This window comes from Enhydra lutris, unplaced genomic scaffold, assembly GCF_002288905.1.
Source record: "Enhydra lutris kenyoni isolate GAN:26980312 unplaced genomic scaffold, ASM228890v2 scaffoldscaffold1, whole genome shotgun sequence".
NCBI lineage: Eukaryota > Metazoa > Chordata > Mammalia > Carnivora > Mustelidae > Enhydra > Enhydra lutris.
Window position 1 is genome coordinate 83,091,781 of NW_019154085.1, and position 23,758 is coordinate 83,115,538.

At 33.9% G+C, this 23,758-nt stretch overlaps 1 protein-coding gene across 2 annotated transcripts in view; it reads right to left on the minus strand.

Moving 5' to 3' along the window:
• Positions 1-13,724, minus strand: part of LOC111148967 (methyl-CpG binding domain protein 5) — a 205,030-nt gene extending 191,306 nt beyond the window's left edge. For both annotated transcript variants that reach the window (XM_022505930.1, XM_022505853.1), the window contains exon 1: positions 13,656-13,724. The gene's annotated coding sequence lies outside the window, so the exon portion shown is untranslated. The remainder of the gene's footprint in view (positions 1-13,655) is intronic.
• Between the last annotated feature and the right edge of the window lie 10,034 nt (positions 13,725-23,758).

Below are 23,758 nucleotides of genomic sequence, written 5' to 3' on the forward strand. Positions count from 1 at the left end.
ATTATGGTGAGTATCTTATTGAACATACAGGGAACTACTACATAATTTTATTCATAACACTGGAAGAAGAATATAGCACTTGAAGAATAAAAATTTAATATAAAACTCCCAAATGTGAGTGAGAATAAAGAGCAAGAGAAACTTGGCAGGTGCAGCAAAATACAGGAAGAGAAAAAGAATAGGAAAGAATAAAGAAAGTATTGAAAACAAAGTCCAGCACTAAATATACAGGATGAAAGTGAACCATGAACTTCCCATATCCATAAGGAATATAGGCAAATTTAAGTACTTTCACTTTCCAGGGCATATAAGAGATGAGATAAAGAAAGAGAAGATAATTTTTTTTTTCTAAAAAGAAGTATAAAAAGTAGTATAATATAAGAACAAATATATTTTTTTTTCCATAATAAGAGTGAGATCACTTGGTTCTTTGTCTAAAAAATAAGATTCTTATTAGGCTTATGTAAAAAGCAAAATCCAATTCTTCAGTGTTATGTTATAAGAAAGCAATTCTATTTCATATAAGCAATTCTATGCTATATGACATCTTAAAAATTTGTAAGTAAAGGTTAAAATTAAAGGAACAGGGAAAGATAAATCGGGATGAAACAAATAAAAAAGCAAGAGTAGCAACATTAATTGCATACTTGTAGAAATCAAAGCAAAGTGTATGATACAGAGTGAATTACTTTTTTGATTAAAAAGTATAGATTTACAGTAAGAATATATAGTTTATTTTATGAACCTTGTACTACAAATAACAAATAATTGAAATATAAAACAAAGACTACTTGAAAACCAAGAAGAACATGAAAATATGGAAAATAATTGTTTTGGGAAAATAACTTTTCCCCCAAAACAGTCACTTTTACGAATCAAGCATACAGAAGTAAATTAAAGAATCAAGCAACACATGGATGTGTATTATTTTGTCTATAACAGAACATAATTTTCTTCAAATGTCCATGTAATGTTTATCAAAACTGATTATATTCGGTGCCACAATGACTTCACTGAACTTAAAAAATTAAAAAAATTATTGGCCAGCAACTAATCACAGGACAGTAAAACTAGATACTACTGACTAAAGATAAAAAGAATAAGTAACACTATCTAGAAACTAAAAATCATTCTCCAAAGAAGAAATAAAGCCATAAATTAGAGACTACATATTTTAAAAATAACAATAAAGGCAGTCAAATGCTCTTAAGATAGGTTTCTGTTATGAAATGATAGGTTGAACTCATATTTCTATCTCCTCTCTCTTGAGATTTCATTGAAATACTAGTAAAGAAATAATTTTTAAAGGGAAAAACAGTAAGTAAAAGGGATGAGAGGTTACCTATCAATGGAAAAGGGAGTTTAACAACAGAGAGAAGGAAAGTAGGAGTTCTAAATGGTAAAGCAGAGCAGTAGAGCAGGGCGCCAACCCACTGGAGGAAACCTGGAAAGGCAGAAAACACAAAGTTTGATGGACTTTAGTAGAGTGACACAGGGCTGAAAGCAGGAAATAACTGAAAGTCGGAAAACAAAGCTATGGATTTCCCAAACACTTGTCACCGTGGGATACTCAGCATTCAACTTCCAACCCTATTTCAATTAAAAAGAAAATGAGTTTTCTTCTCCAAAGAAATTTCACACACCATCTGGTATGAATCAGGGTGGCTAGAGTGTCTCTCTATCAGAGACATCAGCATTTTACACTTAGGGTTTCTAAAACACAATGATTATTTTCAAGAATATTCATCCATAGTGAAGCCAACCAATAAACTAGTCTACACAGAACTCAGAGCTCTTCTATTACTCTATTTAAAATGTAAACAGAAGCCAAAGATCACCAAATACTTGAGGTATATCTACCATAGTGAAAAGAAAAATAAAGACAAAAAAGGGGGAACAAAAGACTATGAGAAAGTGGAGAATGTTTACAGAATATAAAGTAACCGAAAAACTTTCAGTACATCCATAAAACAAGAACAGGATATCTTTAAGAAAGAATAAGAATGAGCTCTTGGCCAGAGGCCATAATGGTTAACCCCTCCACTTTCTCTTACTCTGGAGTATAGTATTGCATATATATGAAGTAAGAGTCAAAGCCAATCTGTTTATTTCACCAGTTTATTGAGGAATCTCAACTCAAGAGGTATACACATTAAACAGTTTAATTTGTTCTCATGGTGGCTTCCAACTGTCAAATCTTTACCTTAAATATACCTTTATTAATATATCTTTGTCTTATTTATATATATCTTAAATATATCTTTGTCATATTTAACAACTTGGGTCACTTGTTATTAAAATTAAGCACTGTTTGAAACTTTAACCTCAAATGCAGTTAAAAAAAAAAAAGAATGAGCCCTTGGAAATTAAATACATGATTACCAAATTCAATAGGGAGTTTGGAAAATAAAGTTAAGAAAAAGCTTCAAAAAATGGAATAAAAAGCACAAGATAGGGTATGAGAAAGGTTTAAGAGTTACAGAGGATTGATTCTAAAGGGTTAATATTCAACTAACAGAAGTCTCAGAATGGAAAAAAATAGGGACATATACAGGGGAAAATAATCATAGAAATAATAAAAGGTAGGTTCAGAAATAAAAAAGGATATAAAATTTAAGATTAAAGGATCCCTGTATGCCAAGTACAGGAGATTTAAAAACTCCATGACTAGACATGGAGTTTTTAAATCTTTATGATATCTTTTCATATCTTTATGAAATTCTGGATTACTAGGCAAGGAGACCTTAAAGGCTTCCAGTAAGAAGAAACAAGTCACATATCAATCATCTGGTCAGCAATACTGGAAAAAATGGAGCAATGTCTTAAAAGTTGTGAGGAATGATTTTAAATTTCAGTATCTAGCAAAAGCAGTATTCAAATATGTAAGTAGAATAAAGACAGGTATACAGGTATACAAGGACTTAAAAAGTTAATCTCCTACACATTCTTTCTTGAATGATTACTTGAGCTTTTGCATCTAATCTGGCAAAAGAGGAAAGAAAATCAAGAAGGAAGATGACCTGGGGATCAAAGAAATAACTCTTATACAGGATACTTGATTAGACACATGTTTAACTATTGGACTAAAATATAGCCTAGCAAAGGCAAAAAAAAAAATGAAGCATCTGAACTAAGGAAGAATAATTTAAGGAAGAATATTAAGCAAAACACATGCAAACTTTTATAGATAAGTCGAATTGTTGATGTATGTTGGCAAAGGAAAATTTTGTAATAATCTATCATGGTTGTGGGTGTACCAAAATGTGAGAGAAATTTCAAGCATCTAAAGGTTTTTGTTTTGTCAGGATGTACTGATTACCTCTATATTTTATTAGAGAATAAAAGTCCATATATATAGATGTGGACAAAAATTAGAACAGAAAGCAAAATTTCCAAACTGTCAAAAGAAAACTAGGATATAAAAGAAAATTAGATCAGTTCAACAGAAAGCAGGAAAAGAAATAAGATTAACAAATATGCAAGAAAGGAATAGTAGAAAAAAAATAACTACAGGGCAGGAAATAGTGAAAATATATCAACAGTATATTGCATCCTAGCAAATTTTATTCTTCCATTAAAAGACAAAGACTCGGGGTACCTGGGTGGCTCAGTGGGTTAAAGCCTCTGCCTTCGGCTCAGGTCATGATCCCAGAGTCCTGGGATCGAGCCCTCCATTGGGCTCTCTGCTTGGCAGGGAGCCTGCTTCCCTTCCTCTCTCTCTGCCTGCCTCTCTGCCTACTTGTGATCTCTGTCTGTGAAATAAATGAATAAAATCTTAAAAAAAAAAAAAAAGACAAAGACTCTGGCTAAAAAGAAAGAAGAAAAGGAAGGAAGGGAGGAATGTGGATGGAATGAAGGAAGAAAAGAAGGAAGGAAGGTAGAAAATCCAGTGACAAATTAGTTTAAAAAGGAACACTTAAATCAATATGATGGAGAAATGTTGAAAATCAAAAGATGAAAGGTAAAAAAGATAAGCCATAAAATTGCTAACAAAAGAAAGCAGGTATTAGAAGAAAACTTTTTAACTGAAGACAAAATCCATTAACTGGAACAAGGATATTAAATTGACAAAAGTCCAATTCCAAAAAAATATATTACATAATAATCTTGACACCTTGGTCACATTTAGAAAAATGTTATAATAATGTTATATACTATATATATATATATATATATATATATATATATATACAAAATATATAATAATGTTTCTGTTGATATAAAATTCTTATTTGCTTATTCTTATTACATTTCTGTTTATATAAAACTCTTCTTATTCTTCTATATTTTTATTAATATATATTAATAGTATACATACTAATATGCACATATATTAACATATATATACTACCAATAGTGTATATAGGTAATAGTATGCATTATATACTATTATATATAGTTCGGTATATATTATATATTATATTATATATTATGTAGTATACAGTATATATTAGTATATAATAGTATATGGTATAATATATAATACTATATATACTATTCAGCGTATATATCTGTGTATGTATACACACACAGATATTACTTAATAATATAAGGGGAAATAGTCATCAACAACCACAGTAGAAAATTAAAGAATCCTCTAATAAATTAATAATCAAGTAGTCAAAAATAAATGACAGATATACCAAGCTTCATCAACAGAAAATACGTATTGTTTTTAAATGCCCATAAAGAATGATTATGTTTTAGCTTATAAAGAAAACTTCAATAAATTTCTCAAGCAGAAATTATGAAGACCACATCATCTAAAAAAAGAAATAACACTATAAATCCACAATAAGGGAATATCTAAGCCCATATCCTCTTGGAACAAAAAAAAAAGTATTTTCCTAAATAATGCCTCTACTAAAAGGAAATAAAAAAATACATTACAGACTATTGAGAAATAACATGTCAAAAGAAAACCTACAGCTCTAAGTTTATACATTAAACAAGACTTAGTTTGAAACTTATAAACCAAGCATTTAATTCAAGGATCCAGAAAAGAAAAACAAAATATACCTGAAGAAAAGAGAATAAAGAGGCAATGATAAAAATAGAAACAAAAGAAACAAAACCAAGATGGTAGACTTTGACAACCACAACAAAAGCTGACCCTTTCTGCAGCCCAGTAAAACATAGTTCTGGTGCTATTTCGATATTTCAAATGATCTTAGAGAAAGAGAAAGAATAAAAGCCTTAAATTCATTCTATGAAACTGATGTACTTTGCTATAAAAGATGACAATGACAAAGCAAAAATAAAAACTGAAAACTAATCTTTTACTCTTTCATTCAGTACATATTGACAGTCTACTACAGGTAGTATACCAGGCAGTACGGATAAAGCAGTATGGAGATTAGATTTTGAAAATAAGCAAATCTGTACATGACCAAGTATAGTTTTTTTTTTATATTTTATTTATTTATTTGACAGACAGAGATCACAAGAAGGCAGGAAGGCAGGCAGAGAGAGAGGAGGAAGCAGGCTCCCCGCTGAGCAGAGAGCCCGATGCGAGGCTCTATCCCAGGACCCAGGGATCATGACCCAAGCGGAAGGCAGAGGCTTTAACCCACTGAGCCATGCAGGCACCCCATGACCAAGTATAGTTTATAAGAGGAATATGAGATATGTATGTTGGGAAATTTAATAAAAAATTATTATTAGGTCAAAATATCCCACATGATTAACATCATAAATGATTAAAGTTATTTGATAAAGTCCAATATCAAGTTCTATTTAAAATACTTTAAGTAAATTAGAAACTGTACAGGATACACTAATTTACATTATTCTACAAGAATTAGTTAATGCAACCAGATAAAATTATGAGCCTTCGGCTCAGGACATGGTCTCAGGGTCCTGGGATCGAGCCTTGCATCAGGGTCTCTGCTCGGCAGGGAACCTGCTTCCTCCCTCTCTCTCTGCCTGCCTCTCTGCCTACTTGTGATCTGTCAAATAAATAAATAAAATTAACAAAACAAAACAAAACAAAACAAAACAAACATAAAAACCTTGAAAAGCTAGGATTACATTATATTTATAGACTAATGTGGAGGAGATTTTGCATCATTATTGTACTTAGTCAAAACAACATTTATGTATTTAAATATTTCTCAGTAAGGGCACCTGGGTGGCTTTGTGGGTTGGGCCTCTGTCTTCGGCTCGGGTCATGGTCTCGGGTTGTGGTCTTGGGGTCCTGGGATCGAGCCCCTGCATTGGGCTCTCTGCTTAGCAAGGAGCCTGCTTCTCCCTCTCTCTCTGCCTGCCTCTCTGCCTTCTTGTGATCTCTCTCTCCATCAAATAAATAAATACAATCTTTAAAATACTATATCTCTCAGTAAAGTTTTATAATTTTCTTCATTTAAATTATACATGAAATTCCTCTTATGCTTATCCTTGATATAATTTTTGTTATGATTAATATCCTTTTCCTTTATGTTTAAAATTGATTATTAGCTAGTAGGGGAGTAACTGATTTTGTGAGTTTTTTATCCAGCAAACTGGCTATCTTCTTTTAATCCTTTTATAGTAACATCTGCAAATAACGACATTTTGTGTTTTGCTAGCCAATCTGTATATTTCTCTTCTTTTCCCTTTCTTATTGGTTTGGGTAGAACTTCTAGGATGTTAAGAAGCTATAATGACAATAGGTACCTTTTTTTTCATATTTTCAATGGAATGCTTGCTATTTTATTTTTATATTTTCATAGATACCTTTTTACCAGATTAAGAAATTTTCCTTATACTCCTAATTTGCTAAGTATTTATTATAATTACTGTTGAGTTTTATTAAATGTTTTTTATATATCCAGTAAGATGAACACATGGTTTTTCTCCTTTAATATTCAAGGTACTAGATTATCTTGGCAGGTTTAAAAAAAAAACAAAACAAAAGATTGAACCATTCTTGAATTCCTTGGATAAAACCTACATGGTCAGGAGATAACTTTCATGCACATAAACATTATTCATTTCAATTTGCCAATGTTTTATTTACAATTCTTGTATCAAAGTTTCCATGTGAAATTGGTCCATAAGTTTTCTTTCTTTATTTCTTTGCCTGATTTGATATTAAAATCAAAAGAATGATGCTTTTCTATTTTTCCTGAAACATTTCTTTGGTTTTCCACTCTAGTCCAAGCCGCCACCTGAATTATCCTCTAATTCTCCCTTCTTTTCAAATTTATTTTTTCTCTTCCTTGCCCTCTTTTTTTTTCTCACATCCTACCACATCACACATGTTCTAAAATGTAAGTTCCAAGAGCAAGGAGCTTGCCTCTCCCAAGAAATTTGGCCTCTGTCAAGCCTGTAACAAAGTATGTGTTGAATAAATAAAAGAAATAAAATCCTACTTTTCATCTATCAGACTGGCAAAGACAAAAAACTTGAAAGATCCATATTGACACTTGGGGGAAAAATGAACACATATTTATATGCATATATCCTAACGAGTAATTTGAAGATAACAACCAAAAGCCTTTAAAACATGATATCTTTGGGGGCGTCTGGGTGGCTCAGTTGTTAAGCGTCTGCCTTCAGCTCAGGTCATGATCCCAGGGTCCTGGGATCGAGCCCCACATCAGGCTCCTTGCTCAATGGGAGGCCTGCTTCTCCCTCTCCCACTTCCCTTGCTTCTGTCCCCTATCTCGCTGTGTCTCTCTCTGTCAAAAATAAATAAGTAAAATCTTTAAAAAAAAAAAAAGATATCTTTGAACAAGAAGGTACATTGCTAGCATTTTATTTTTCTGATGTAATCTAATAATGTGAAAACATTTTTAATCAAAACATTGTTCATCAGGAAAAATGGCAAACAAGCTAATTGTTCGATGATAGTGATTTTTAAATAAATTATGATACATCCATACAGTGTAACAGTATGTATTTCTAAAATTGTCACAGAAAGATGTTTTGGACAAACTGTAAACTTTGAAAAGATGGTAATATAATGTGTATTATCATTCTGTTTTGGTAAAAAAGTTTACTTCTATGCATTGAACAAAGCCTATAAGTATATACACAAAATATTGCTGTTATTTACAAAGCTTCTTTTCTTTTCCTCTACCTATATTTTTCTACGTTTCTATCATGAACACTTCTATCAAAGCATAAATTTAAAAAGAAAATAATTATAATATCATGTTGTTACCAATTTAATGAAAAATCTTTGGCACTGAGAAGTAATATCAAATATTCATGCATGCGTGTGTGTGTGTGTGTGTGTGTGTGTGTGTGTGTATAAATGAAGGTTGCCCAGTATTTGAAACACACTTCTTTGGGGAATCTTGAAACTAATTACTAATGAACAGTCATGACCTAGGTTCAGTGAAACTAACATTCCACCCAGAACTCTGAATTCTGTGAGAGCAATGCAGAGACACAGAAAATCATTAGAGATTACTCATTGAACTGGTGGCCAAACTGAGACACTAAACTCCAAGAGTGTCCAAGGGCAACAGAGCATAGTAGCATGACAAAGAAAGTGGTAAATTGGAAGCAACTTCTAAAGCAGACTTTTTTTGTGGTATGATATTGGCTAGGCTTTGCCTTTTTTGGTTTGTACTATGTTCTTAATTAAGCCTGGTTCTCCAAAGTCCTTATAGATCCTATAGAGCTCTACTATGGTATTTTTTTCAAAAAAGTCCTTTTCTGTTTCAGACAGGTTAGTTTCTATTGTTTAGAATGAAGAATCCTGGTATAATTCTCAATTGGTACAATTGGCGACTGGTACAACAGCCTACCAATTATCTCCAGTTATCACCAATTAATGCTCTTGCATTTCAGAAATTGCCACTATTTTTCTAGGTAGGTCGAAAGGTAACTAGAGATGACACGGGCATAAATACCAGAGAGATCAGATATGAATACCAGCCATGATATTTACTATTTGTTTGAACTTGGACAATAGATCTAATCTCTATAGTCCTTAATCTCCTCATGTATAAATTACTCTGAGGATTCAATAAGATCGTGTTAAAATTTCACATATCCAATATTTATCTTAAATTCTTAACTCTGCTCCCTTATTTCATGGCTCACATTATATCTACACTTTTAATTCATGTATACTTCTACCATAAACACCACTTATCATTATGATCAACTCTTTCTATTTCATCAGAATATGAAAACTATGCATAAATCTAAATTTCTGCTTTCTTCAATACTATGCATTGGTTACTGCAGTCTGGTAGAGAAATTAGAATGACCTATATAAAGTCGAACTGCCTTTTGGCCAGACTCACAATGCTATATTCAGATAAAAACAAACAAAATGGCAGCATATATCCAAAAAAGCACTGAAAAGTGAAAAAAGAATCTGAATCTTTCCTGAACTCTAATGAAGAAGAACTAATGTAAGATTCCATAGCTAATGCATAGTAAAAAATCTAAAAATTCTCTCTTGTCATCTCCTTAAATTATGGAGTAGGGCAGCTGCCCCAGAACCTCACCTCAGACCCCTAAATCTTCCTCAAGTTATCTCTCTAAGCTCCACCCAATATAACTTTTTCTTTCAACACATCTCCTCCTCCAGTCTTTCTGGATTGATTATTTTCTCCCTCTAACTTCCTAACATAAATAAATCAAGCTTTCTCAGCTTCTTTCAATTCTCCCTTCCCATATATATAAAACACACACACACACACACACACACACACACACACAATAAAAAAAAAAAAAAAAAAGGCCCTGAAGCTGAGCAAACAGGGAAAGATTAACTTTTAAGTATTCACAATCTTTTATCCTCCCTGATGCCTTCAAATATTTCTCTTTTTTCTCTTCTTCTCTTTTGCTCTTCTCCTGTCTCTCTTCCTTTCCCTCCCTCCCTTTCTCCTCCCTGCTACCATAACTATATAGATTTGAGCCATGATATATTTTGATCTGAGACCACAAGTATGTCTTTACACATACTTGGCAAGCCTACATTTTCCTGCTTGGTCTTTTTCCTCTATTTCTTAGCTCTGATCTTTCTCCTGAGCTCCAGAAACACAAATTCTCTACCTTCTGGACATCTTCATTTGGATGCCTTAAGGGCATGGGCATTTCAAACACAAAATTTAAAGTGAATGAAACACTCAGCAACTTTCTCCCTAAATCTTTTTTTCTCCTATATTCTCCAACCCAACATCAACTTTCACTTGGTCAAACAAAAACCCTAACTGTGATCCCTGACTTTTCTGCTTCCTTTATACTCCACATTCATTAATCACCAAGTCCTGATCTCTGTAATTATTTTAATCTCTTGCATTTGTACACTCTTGTACACATTAGTTGCCACTACCCTAGATTAGACTAGCACCCATGTTTTCTTCTATCTGGTCTTCCAGTCTCCTGGTCTGTCTTATTTCAGTTCACTGTTTTTACTACTGTTAAAACAGTCTTTCTAAGATGTCAATCTCATTCTGTCACTTAACTACATGGGTTATGGAGTCTGACTGCTAAGTTTTGAACCAGATTTAATGATCAACTAGGGAGGAGAGAAAGTGCATGCTACAGTGGTTAAGCACACAGACACTACAATCTACTTGCCTTGGTTCAAATGTCAACATTGTCTTTATTAATACCTTGGAACAATTAAGTTTGTAGAACCTAGTTTTCTTAATTATAAAACTGAAATAACAAAAGAATCTATATTACAGAGAAGTTGTAAGGATTACATTAAACTGAAAGCTCTGACAGAGCCATGTAAATGTTTGCTATCATTATTATATGACCTTACGTAGATTATACAGCCTTTCAGTACTTTAGTCGTCCTATTTATAAAAAGGAGTAATATGTTATAACAGGTTTTTTGATATTAGGTGACATAATGGGACTCAATCAGATGTCAGAACCTCTGTTAAAACATTCTCTGATCTTCCAATTTCCCAAGGTAGGAATAAATGTACATGACCTCACTGCACCAGCATATACTCTATATCATAGCACTGAACACAGGTAGTTACAACTGACTGCTTCTCTGTCTCCCTCCCCAAACTGGATGTTCTTGGATTGCAGGAGGTATGCATTGCCCAGTGGTTTTTCTATTGTACAACACAGCAAAATTTTATTATGCAAATGACTGAATATATATACCTATATATCTTCATATATAGCTATCTATATATAGATATAGATAGCTATATATAATCTTTCCCAATGTCTAGCAAATAGTAGGCAATCAATACATGTCAATTTTCTTTATCAATTTTCTCAGTCTGTGGTGGGGATGGTGGTAGGACAGTAGCCTACTAGAGCTCTCTTATCTTTCAGTTTTAACCTCTATCAAAGTACCCGGCCATTTGGTGATGATGAGTTCTTTTACCTGGATCCAAGCCAGCTGTCACTACTGAGTTTCAGTATCCCAACCTCAATAATCTCATAAGAAATTAAGTCACTATTTCCATATCTGGGCCTTTTTCTGATGGGCCAACAGTGAAGAAAATGTCTAACAATGTTAGTGTCAGAGTACTTTCTTTTATTTTTTAAAGATTTTTATTTATTTATTTGTCAGTGATAAAGAAAGAGCACAAGCAGGGGAGTGGCAGGCACCATCTAATCTTGGTTAGACGGAACTGTTCCATGCTCTGCAAGAAATGTGAGACTTCTGGAGCCTTTTAGTAGCACTCTCCAATGGCAGTAACTCTTTGCCATCACTGTGACAGTCCACAATGCCTCTAGACATTTCCAAACTCTGTCTAGAGAGTGAGAGTCAGGGGAACAAAAATGATCACACTTAGTTGAGAATCATTGAATATTTTCAAGTACCTTTCTGTCACTTTCATCAAAATGGTCATACAAACTAAAAATATTGTAAAAATGAAGACCAATCATTTTTTTATTTTGATAATAAGAATGATAAAGAAGTTGGGACACCTGGGTGGCTCAGTTGGTTAAGCATCTGCCTTTGGCTCAGGTCATGATCCCAGAGTCCTGGGATCCAGTCCCACAAGGGGGCTTCTTGTTCAGCAGGGAGCCTGCTTCTCCCTCTGCCTGCTGTTCCCCCTGCTTGTGCTCTCTCTCTCTGAAAAATAAATAAAATCTTAAAAAAATGAAAATGATAAAGAAGTACAAAATGCATGGGAGTTCTTGCCTTTCTTTTCTTTCTTAAATCTTTATTGGGTTTCCTGGTTGTTAGGAATTGAGAGTGATTTTTTAAAATAAGATTTTATTTATTTGACAGAGAGAGACAGAGCATGAGCAAGGAGGAGGAGTAGCAAAGGGAGAGGGACAAGCAGACTTGCTGCTGAGCAGGGATCCTGAGGTGCACCAATTGCAGGACCTGGGATCATGACCTGAGCTGAAGGCAGATGTTTAACTGACTGAGCCGCCTCGGTGCCAGTTCTTGCCTTTCTTTACTTGAGACACTTAGTAATAGGCATCTGACAAAATACAGCATCCTTTCTTGATAAAAACCCTCAAGAAAGTAGAGATAGAAGGAACATACCTCAACATCATAAAGGCCATACATGAAAAACACAGCAATTATCATCCTCAATGGGAAAAATGGAAAGCTTTTCCTCTAAGGTCAGGAATACAACAGGAATGTCCACTCTCACCCCTGCTACTTAGCATAGTACTGGAAGTCCTAGCCTCAGTATTCAGACAACAAAAAGAAATAAGAGGTATCCAAATTAGCAAGGAAGAAGTCAAACTTTCATTCATCACAGACAACATGATACTTTATGCAGAAAACCTGAAAGACTCCACCAAAAAAATTGCTAGAACTGATACATGCATTCAGCAAACTTACAGGATATAAAATTGATGTACACAAATCTCTTCCATTTCTTTTTTTTTTTTTTTAAAGATTTTATTTATTTATTTGACAGAGAGAGAGAGAGATCACAAGTAGGGAGGGTGGGGGGGGGGGGGAAGGAGGCTCCCTGCTGAGCAGAGAGCCCGATTCGGGGCTTGATCCCAGGACCACAACCCGAGCTGAAGGCAGAGGCTCAACCCACTGAGACACTCAGGCGCCTGTTTGTTCCCTTTCTATACACAAATAATGAAGCAGCAGAAAGAGAAATCAAGGAATCGATTCCATTTATAATTGCAGCAAAAACATTAGATACCTAGGAATCAACCTAACCAAAGAGGTAAAAGATGTTCAACATCTGAAAACTATAGAACACTTATGAAAGAAACTGTAGAAGATACAAAGAAACGGAAAAACAAAAAAAAATACAGTCTGTTCAACAAATGCTGTTGGGAAAATGGACAGTGACATGCAGAGGAATGAAACTGGACCACTTTCTTACATCATAGACAAAACTAAATTCAAAATGGATGAAAGACCTAAATGTGAGACAGGAAACCATGGATTGGAAGAACAAATATTGTTAAAGTGTGTACACTATCCAAAGCAATCTACACATTCAACGCAATCAAGCTGTATTACAAAAATAAAAATAAAATAACATAAAAAGAGAGAGGGAGTCAAAACATAAGAGACTCTTAACTATAGAGAACAAACTGAGGGTTGACGGAGAGAAGGTGGGGGGGATGGTCTAAATAGGTAATATGTATTAAGGAGGCCACTTATTGGGATGAGCACGGCATGTTATATGTAAGTGATGAAGAACTAAATTCTACTCCTGAAATCAATACTGCACTATATGTTACCTAACTTAAATTTAAATAAAATCTTGGAAGAAAATAAAAGGATTAGGAATGCTTACTTGAAATCATAGTCAGATTAAACATTAAAAGTCTTTTGTCCATTTTTCTTTTTTTTTTTTTTGAGAAGGTATTGATTTGTGATAATTTCTTTTCAATTATACATGTTGAAATGTCTTCTCCAGTTTGCAACTTGTTCTTTCATTCTTTTAAGGTGACTTTTGAAAGAAGAAACATCACAATTATAATGCAATAACAGTAATCTTTTCCTTAATAACTTTTTAAATTTTGTATCTTAAATTTTTCCCTATTCTGAATAAATAATCAATGAACCCAATACCATTTATTGAAAAGTCAACCCTTATCACAATACCAGCTCTGTTATACAAGTTTCCAACCACATAGATGTCTCTGGGCTGTCCTTTTTCACTCCATGGGCCAATCCATCTATCTTTGCACAATTATAATACTGTATTAATTACTAAGGCTTTATACCAAATTTTCATCTCTGGCAGATCAAGTCTCCTCACTTTACTCTTCTTCAGGACTATAATATCATTACCTTAATCATATCTTTTATTTATTAAACAGATGTGTTTTATATTGTTCAGTAATTTTAATATGTAAGATGTTTGAAATCTTATTCTTCTATTATTTCTGATACTCTTTCCTGATATTTGGTAATTTTTATTGTAATCTTGTTTTTTATTTTTTTAATTTTACCTGTGGGAATTTTTTGAGTCCTATATTCTAAGTAGATTCCTTTGGAGAGAATTGTGTTCTACTAGCTACTTGGGGGATTTTAAACTTGGGACCACATTAAATTCTTGGCTTTAATTTTCTTTTTCATATCATCTGTGTAGTGTGAAGTTCAGTAGCAAACCCACAAGACCAGCTTGTGGTTACGAATGATCAGGGAGATATTTTACTATGCTCAGTGCCAAGATGTGAAGCTATTAGTTATTCTTGAAGTGCTGTGGGAGGTGATAGGCTGATTTTATTACGCGCTCTCACAATGAAGGTGCAGAGATTTCTAAGTCTATGCTGAAGCCCCTCATGTTTAAAAAAAAAATCACCTTGGGTTTTGACCCTTTCTTGTTCCTCTTTCAATGAGGGAAAAGTCTGTGAAAACCTTAGCCCAGGGTTTACCAGGCTCAATAAATACTATAAAGCTTACTGCTCTGGACGGCACTTATATTTGTTTATTGCTTTTTTTTTTTTTTTTTTTTTAAAAAGATTTTATTTATTTATTTGGGAGAGAGAGAAGCAGACTCCCCGATGAGCAGGGAGCCTGATGCAGGGCTTGATCCCAGGACCGTGATCTCATGATCTGAGCTGAAGGCAGACGCTTAACCAGCTGAGCCACCCAGGTGCCCCTGTTGCTTTATTTTAACCTTTTGGGATAAACAAATCATCACCATTTTTCACACCATCTTTCCAGGTCATAGATGATTGCAATACTACTTTTATATCATATTGTTTTTAGTTGTTTGCCATGAGATGTAGGGTATCTAGTTCACCATACTAACAAGACACAAAGGTTGAATTTTATTTCCCCCTTACCTTCATCTATTCTTTACCTTATTTCTTTTAAAATGTCTCTATTCTGTTTGGTTTTTTTTCTCCTGGTTTCAAAAAACCAGATACTCAGTTTGAAAAAAAAACCTGAAGTGATATTAAGTATGAATTAGGAAAGCCAAAAGTCTCAGCCCCCTAATCCACCTCCCTATAACCCTAAGGAAAAGACACTGTTAAAAGTTTGCTCTTGGGGCACCTGGGTGGCTAAGTGGGTTAAAGCCTTTGCCTTCAGCTCAGGTCATGATCCCAGGGTCCTGGGATGGAGCCCCGTATCGGGCTCTCTGCTCAGTGGGGAGCCTGCTTCCTCCTCTCTCTCTGTCTGCTTCTCTGCCTACTTGTGATCTCTGTCTGTCAAATAAATAAAAAAAAAAAAGTTTGCTCTCATATAATATATATTTTTATTTTTACAAAAATAGTATTATGCCAGGGTGCCTGGGTGGCTCAGTGGGTTAAGCCTCTGCCTTCAGCTCAGGTCATGATCTCAGGGTCCTGGGATTGAGCCCCGCATTGGGCTCTCTGCTCTGCGAGGAGCCTGCTTGCCCCCCACCTCTAGGCCTGCCTCTCTGCCTACTTGTGATCTCTGTCAAATAAGTAAATAAAAGTCTTAAAAAAATAGTATTATGCCTAAATATATTCCCCTCTTGTCCCTAACATGGTTTAAAAAAATAAACAAACATATATCAGGTAGAATTTAACATGTCATTAATTATAGATCTACTTCATGAATATTTTCAAAAGAAAACACTGTCTAGCAAATATTGAATTTCTTTCTCTTTTCTTCAATTTAAAATCCTATTTTCTGAAAGACATTCTGAAAGTATATTTTAACTTGTTTTATTAAATATGCAATATTCTATGACAGATCCACATTTCACTTATAACTATGTTATTTATCAGTAAACAGATTCACCATGACATATTTTCAAAGTTCGATATTCTCATCTCTCTTGATAAAACTGTATCATCAGAAGTTATTAACTTCAATGGATTTAGAATTTTATAATTCATTAGGTACAGTGGGATTACAAAATATTCTCAACATGCTAAGAAAGTGTTATTTCAAATGACTCTAAGCAGATTTAAAGTAGTTATTATACTCCTGAAAGGGATTCAATATTCTAACTGGTTTTGGGCTATCATCTTCTCTGGCTATTCTCATATGCTATGAAAAAGTAGCTCTTCTGAGAGATCAAATGAACAATTATTGATATTTGCCATCTTCAATATTTTGAATGTCCACTATTCAAGAAGGTAGATGTTACACATATTTTTAAGATGTGTTGAACACCCATACTATTTTATTTAAAGTACTTACTAATTAAAATAAAATAGTCCCCTTACTATAGAAGTTATTTATTATAGGAAAAAGATCAAAGATCTTTGTTTCAAATTTTGTCTATTTAATCCAAAGAGGTTTTAAACAGGCTTTTTGGAAAACTTTTGGAAACAAAGGAAAAACCTCTTTAAGAATTAAAACTCATTTCTGGCAGGGATGGGTTGCAGAGGCTGCACCAAAACCTGCTACAAAATTTAACAAAGAAAACAACTGGATAACAACTGAGTGGTTCAATTGGTTAAATGTCTGCCTTTGGTTCATGTCACGATCATGTCATAGGGTCCTCGGATCAAGCCCCCTTTTAGGATACCTGATTAGTGGGGAGTCTGCTTCTCCCTCTCCTGTGCTCTCTCTCTTTCAAATAAGTAAATCTTTAAAAAAAAAAGAAAATAACTGGATAAAAATTCACATTTATACCAACCATGGTTTTAAGAAACAGTGACAGAGATAGGAAAAAGAACAGGTGGAAAGAAAAATTCTTTTTAATTATAAAAAGTTCATGACAGAATGAGAGAAAAACTCTAGGCTATAAAAAGTGCTCTGCAAGAAAGTTAATGTAATTATGGTATACTAGGTTTTCCAATGAACAATATTTATATAACATTAATAAGCTGAAACTATATTGGCAAGATGCGGGCACAGAGAGCTACAAGTGAGGTAAGTCATCATCTAATGATAATAGATACATCATGTTTATAATATCTATAATTCCTATCTATAATTTCTACTTGTAGAATTTATAATAATAATAATTTATTTATAATGTCTCATAACAGTAAACCTGGATATAGCAGCAGAAAACCCCACATTATTTAAAAATAGGTAGCCGAATTACTCTGGGAATTAAAAGCAAGTAAAGATTAAAGCAGTTAAATATTAAAAGCAGTTATCTCTAGGTGAGGTGGACTCCTAGGAAGGGGACACTCAATATTATTTGACTTAACATGTCCATATAATATGTTATCTTTTTTCTCTTTTTTAAATTAACATTTAATGTATTATTTGTTTTAGGGGTACAGGTCTGTGAATCATCAGTCTTAAACAATTAATAAGAGTCAACATAGCACATACCCTCCCCAATGTCCATCACCCAGCCACTCTATTCCTTCCATCGCCCTCCCCTCTAGCAACTCTCAGTTTGTTTCCTGAGATTAAGAGTCTCTTATGTTTTGTCTCCCTCCCCGGTCCCATCGTGTTTCATTTTTCCCTCTCTTCCCCCTATAAACCCCCGCCCTGCCTCTCAAATTCCTAATATCAGAGAGATCATATGATAATTGTCTTTCTCTGATTGACATATTTCACTTAGCATAATACCCTTTAGTTCCATCCCTGTCATTGCAAATGCCAAGACTTTGGGTTTTTTGATGGCTGCATAGTATTCCATTCCATAGTATTCATATATATATATATATATATATATATATATATATATATATACAACTTCTTTATCCATTCATCTGTTGATGGACATCTAGCCTCCTTCCATAGTTTGGCTATTGTGGACACTGCTGCTACAAACATTCAGGTGCATGTGCCACTTCATTTCACTACATTTGTATCTTTAGGGTAAATACCCAGTAGTGTGACTGCTGGGTCATAAGGTAGCTCTATTTTCAACTTTTTGAGGAACCTCCATACTGTTTTCCAGAATGGCTGCATCAGCTTGCATCCCCACCAACAATGTAGAAAGGTTCCCCTTTCTCTGTATCCTCGCCAACATCTGTCTTTTCTGACTGGTTAATTTTAGCCATTCTGACTGGTGTGAGGTGGTATCTCATTGTGGTTTTGATTTGTATTTCCCTGATGCCGAGTGAAGTGGAGCACTTTCTCATGTGTCTGTTGGCTTTCTGGATGTCTTCTTTGCAGAAATATCTGTTCATGTCCTCTGCCCATTTCTTGATTGGATTATTTGTTCTTTGGGTGTGCAGTTTGATAAGTTCTTTATAGATTTTGGATACTAGCCCTTTATCTGATATGTCATTTGCAAATATCTTCCCCCATTCTGTCAGCTGTCTTTTGGTTTTGTTAACTGTTTCCTTTGCTGTGCAAAAGCTTTTGATCTTGACGAAGTCCCAATAGTTCATTTTTGCCCTTACTTCCCTTGCCTTTGGCAATGTTTTTACGAAGAAGTTGCTGCAGCTGAGGTCGAAGAGTTGCTGTCTGTGTTCTCCTCAAGGATTTTGATGGATTCCTGTCTCACATTAATGTCTTTCATCCATTTGAGTCTGTTATTGTGTGTGGTGTAAGGAAATGGTCCAGTTTCATTTTCCTGCATGTGCCTGTCCAATTTTCCCAACACCATTTATTAAAGAGACTGTCTTTTTTTCTATTGGACATTTTTTTCCTGCTTTGTCAAAGATTAGTTGACCATGGAGTTGAGGGTCCATTTCTGGGCTCTTTATTCTGTTGTACTGATCTATGTGTCTGTTTTTGTGCCAGTACCATATGTCTTGATGATTACAGCTTTGTAACAGAGCTTGAAGTCTGGAATTGTAATGCTGCCAGCTTTGGTTTTCTTTTTCAACATTCCTCTGGTTGTTCAGGGTCTTTTCTGGTTCCATATAAATTTCAGGGTTATTTGTTCCATTTCTTTGAAAAAAGTTGATGGTATTTTGATAGGGATTGCATTAAATGTGTAGATTGCTCTAGGTAGCATTCTACATTATCTTTTTTAAAGGGAAAAGAATAAGGTCTTAACAGGGAATCTAAGGCTGTATATGCATTCTCACTCCATTTCTGCATTTTAGTAACCAATGGAGAGGCAACATGGTGCGATGGGGGTTGGATTTGGATCCATACAAACATGGATTTGAATTCTGGATCTATAAGTGACTGATTCAAATGTCTGTCAGAACGTCAGTTAATATTTTTGAGAGCATACTGTTTTAGTATATAATTAGGCAAAATGATTCCTAGCATGCAGAGATACTGTAGGGACTATCAATAATCTATGTGGAGCATATGGCATGTAGAAAACAATAATAGTAGTTGCTATAATTAATCATTATCTTTTACTAATGAAAACAACAGCAAACTATCAAAGTTTACAATTTCTTTTTTTCCCAAAGATCTGTATTTATTTATTTGACAGAGAAAGAGACAGCACAAGCAGGGGGAGCAGCAGGCAGAGGGAGAGAGGAAGAAGTAGATTCCCCACTGAGCAGTAAACCCAATGTGGGGCTCTATCCCAGGACCTTGGGATCATGACCTGAACTGAAGGCAGGCATTAACTGACTGAGCCACCAGGCACCCTGAATTTTTCAATTTCATTTTTTTTTCTTTTAAGGATTTTATTTATTTATTTGACAGAGCTCACAAGTAGGCAGAGAGGCAGGCAGAGAAAGAGGGGGAAGCAGGCTCCCCACTGAGCAGAGAGCCCAATGTGGGGCTCCATCCCAGGACCCTGAGACTATAACCTGAGCTGAAGGCAGAGGCTTAACACCCTCAGCCACCCAGGTGCCCCTGAAGTTTTTAATTTCCAAAGCTACAATCTTATATTGAAATCTGAATCATATAACTATCAGGTGAGTTTTATTATCTGCATTTTATAGTTGAGCGAAAAGGATAAGCATGCTTGCTCAAATCTATTAGTAGGAACTTAAACTTGAAACAAAACTGCAAATACTCAATCTCTCTCAAAAATAATTCTCATTCAAACAATAAATAGGAAAGCAGAGAAGTCCTTTTCTGAGTAGAATACTTTAAACAACAAAACTTTTTCATTAGAGCTAGCAATAGGGTGATTAATGGTGGGGAAGATATAAGAAAAATTTCAAAGAGAAAATAGCTGTGAATCTAGGTATCAGTTCCAGGCCCAAGGTTACCTGATACTCAAAAGATAGAAAGAAATCTAATTATTTTTACTGAAAGTAGCCTATATAATAGAACTAACAGAACTCTAATAGAGTTAGATTCAATTGTGATCATGTACTTCCTGACCTAATGTTGTTACTCATTTGTACCTAAGCCCTCAAAATTTTGTAAAGCATGCTCAAAAATTTATCATTCCTTTAAAATGGACAGACTTTCAGGAAGGTGGGCTGTAATATAACTTTTTAAGTCTGATGCTGTCTTGCCTTGTTATAATTCACAGAATCAAAGAAAACTTCATTCATACGACATCTACTCCCTAAATCTCAAGCACAGTGTCTCTGACACTGTTAACCACCTATGAACCACCTTTGAAGGGCTGGACTTGCAAATCCAGGACTGTGAACAATGAACTAGAATTCTAACTAAATTTTAAACTTCGATGACAGGGATGTTGGTCAGCCTTATTCCCCACTGTATCACCAGTGTTTACCACAATGCTGGGCAAACAATAGGTGCTCAGTCAGTATCTGTGAAGTGGATGAATAAGTGCATGAAAGAGTTAATAATAATTCTTAAGTGATTATTTGAATTTTCATTTTGCAAAGATAAAAGGACTGAGTACAAAATTAATAATAAATTTATTTTATTCATAACTCAGTAATTATTTTTCCTTAATTAAAAAAAATAAAATAATATAGATTAAGTCAAGTGTTATTTTTTGGAGTAAAAATTCTGCCACTTGCATGCATGTAAAGTCAATGTTATAGCTTCACTACTTCTGTTTCATAATGTACTTTTACCCATCCCTTAAGAGCAAAAATAATGCAAACAGTCATAGTAAACGTAACAGGATTTTCTAATCTAAAATACTATAGTCACTATACTATAGACCTGACACACTTGATCTCATTCACACTTCACAACAAACTTATGAAACGATATTATCACCACATCTGACAGATGAAGAAAATGGAGTTTAAAGAGGTAATTTGTGGAAGGTCACAAAGATGGTAAAATCCAGATTAAAAAAAAAAAAAGTCTAATTCTAAAATAACTGGTTTAACCATAGGGTTAACTCACACAAGAGACATACCATATCTAGCCTGCTATCCAACCCCAACCATGAGAGAATAATTTATCTATTTATTCAACATCTATTGTACACCAATTATGCTCCTGGTGCTATGCTAGGCTCTCCTAATGATCACTTTTAATTCTGAAACACAATAAAAAATGACACATACCAACATTGCTCCCTGGAACCATACTGTTGAGACCCATACTCTGAAAGGTTACACACTCTGTTCATATGCATGTGTGACATGTGTGCTTTTGTTTGTCTTACTAAGCTACACACTTCTTTTAGGCAGGGTGGTACCAGGTTTATTTTTATATTCCTGAAAAATGCCTAGCACAGTGCTTTGCTCATAAAAAGTTCTTAATAAACACTGTTCAAAAATAACACTATGTGTAAACTGAACTAAATTTCCTTGGCTGAGAGAAAATGTAAATGAAGATTTTATCTTCAAATCTTCTGTGCAATTATCCTACACTTAAAAAACCCATAAATTCCAAAAACAAGACAGTTTTATTATTTTAAATATTTCATTCATAAGCTTTAATAAAATTGTTAATTTTTCATGTAAACAAATATAAAATCTATTCTGATAAATCTCATTCAGTATGTAAATGGACTTTATTTGCTTTTCATATATTATAACCTTAGGTAATGTTCTTTTTATAATGTGGCCTTCCCGTACAATCCAAGTTAGTACATATGATTGCACAAGGATAAAAAGATTCCATTTTAAAAAAGATAAATAATACTTTTTCTATTTTTTCTCAGAGCCATTATTATGATTAGAGAACTATATGAATACTTGATTCTGTAAGACTTATATATAAAAAAAGAAACCACATCCTGGCAGAAATTATTTTATTTCCACTTCTGACAGTGCATTTTGCTTCTTAGTCTAGATAAAAATAAAATCAATTCGAAAGGACAGATTTTAATCTGAGATGATACAGAGCATTTATTTATTTAATTATTTATTTTTGGTGGAAAAAAAGATGTGGCAATTCATACTATGCATTAGAGATCAGAATCTGGCTCTAAGTTTACATGATTGATGGGTTTCTATCTGAACAGGCATAAATGTGAATAGTAACTGTAATAATGCTTACCAGAGAGAGTGGATGTGACCTCAAGCATAAAAGTTTCCCTTTTTATCTTTAGCATTAAGTAGCTTCCTCTACAGCAAAATATTTTTGAGAAGCACTAACAAAATCCTATGTATTACTTAAAATATAATACATAATAACACATATACATATCCATAACATGATTTCAGTAGACAATGATGTTAACTATTCATAGAAAACCTCATTCAATAACCAATTTCTAAAATTACACGCTTGCCCGGGGTACAAATCATTCATTTGTGAGTTACAAGTAAACCTAGAGGACAAAATAATTCATTATATAGTGGTATGTTTTATACTATTTTCTTTAATGGCCATACATACAAGCCATACATATAAACACTATTTATTTCACTAGGCCTGAGTTTTTTCACTGAATATTCTGTCTGGCTCTAAAATTGAAAACTTACATAGACTCTAGCTACTCTGATATGGAAAAAAAAATACTACTGTGGGTATCTTATGGTTACCAGTCAATTGGCTGGCTCCTAAGGGCTCATAGAAGAGAAAAGGACATCACGCAGTATATTGACCATGAAGCCTTACTGTTAGTAATCTTTGTTTTGTGGTTCCTCCTTATGGAAACAAATATAAAATCTATTCTGATAAATCTCATTTAGTATGTAAATAGACTTTATTTGCTTTTCATATACTATAACCCTTTAATTATAGTCAGGCAGTTTCTCCTTCTTACAGGGCATAATACTGAAACTGAAACTCCTGGGAGACATAAACTTGTCTTGCAGAATTGATTTAATTAATCTCTACTCTAATTATTTAGTAATAAGATCTTAGGTAAGTCATCCACATTCCAACCTTAGAGAATAATTATGGTAATAAAGGGTAGCAGCATTTACAAATACCAATGAAGTTCTAAGCTCTGTGCCACATGTTTTACATATACTGTCACATTTAATATTCAAAATCAACTAACCTTACAAGGTAAATATGATCATTTCCATTTTATATATAAAGTCACTAAAAACCAGAAATCTGAAGTAACACCATCATAATGGCAAAACCAGGAAGCAAACCTAAGTCTGAGTGACTAAACTTATCATGAAGTGAAATAATACACATGAATAACAAATAATGAAGTGAATAGGTAACTATAAAAGTAAAAAAAGTCCCAGGAACTGCAATTCCAACAATGGTGGAATAATTTGAAACAGACTTGTTATCCCATTATAACAATTATAAACTGTGAAAAAATACTAAAAGAAATAAATAAAAACA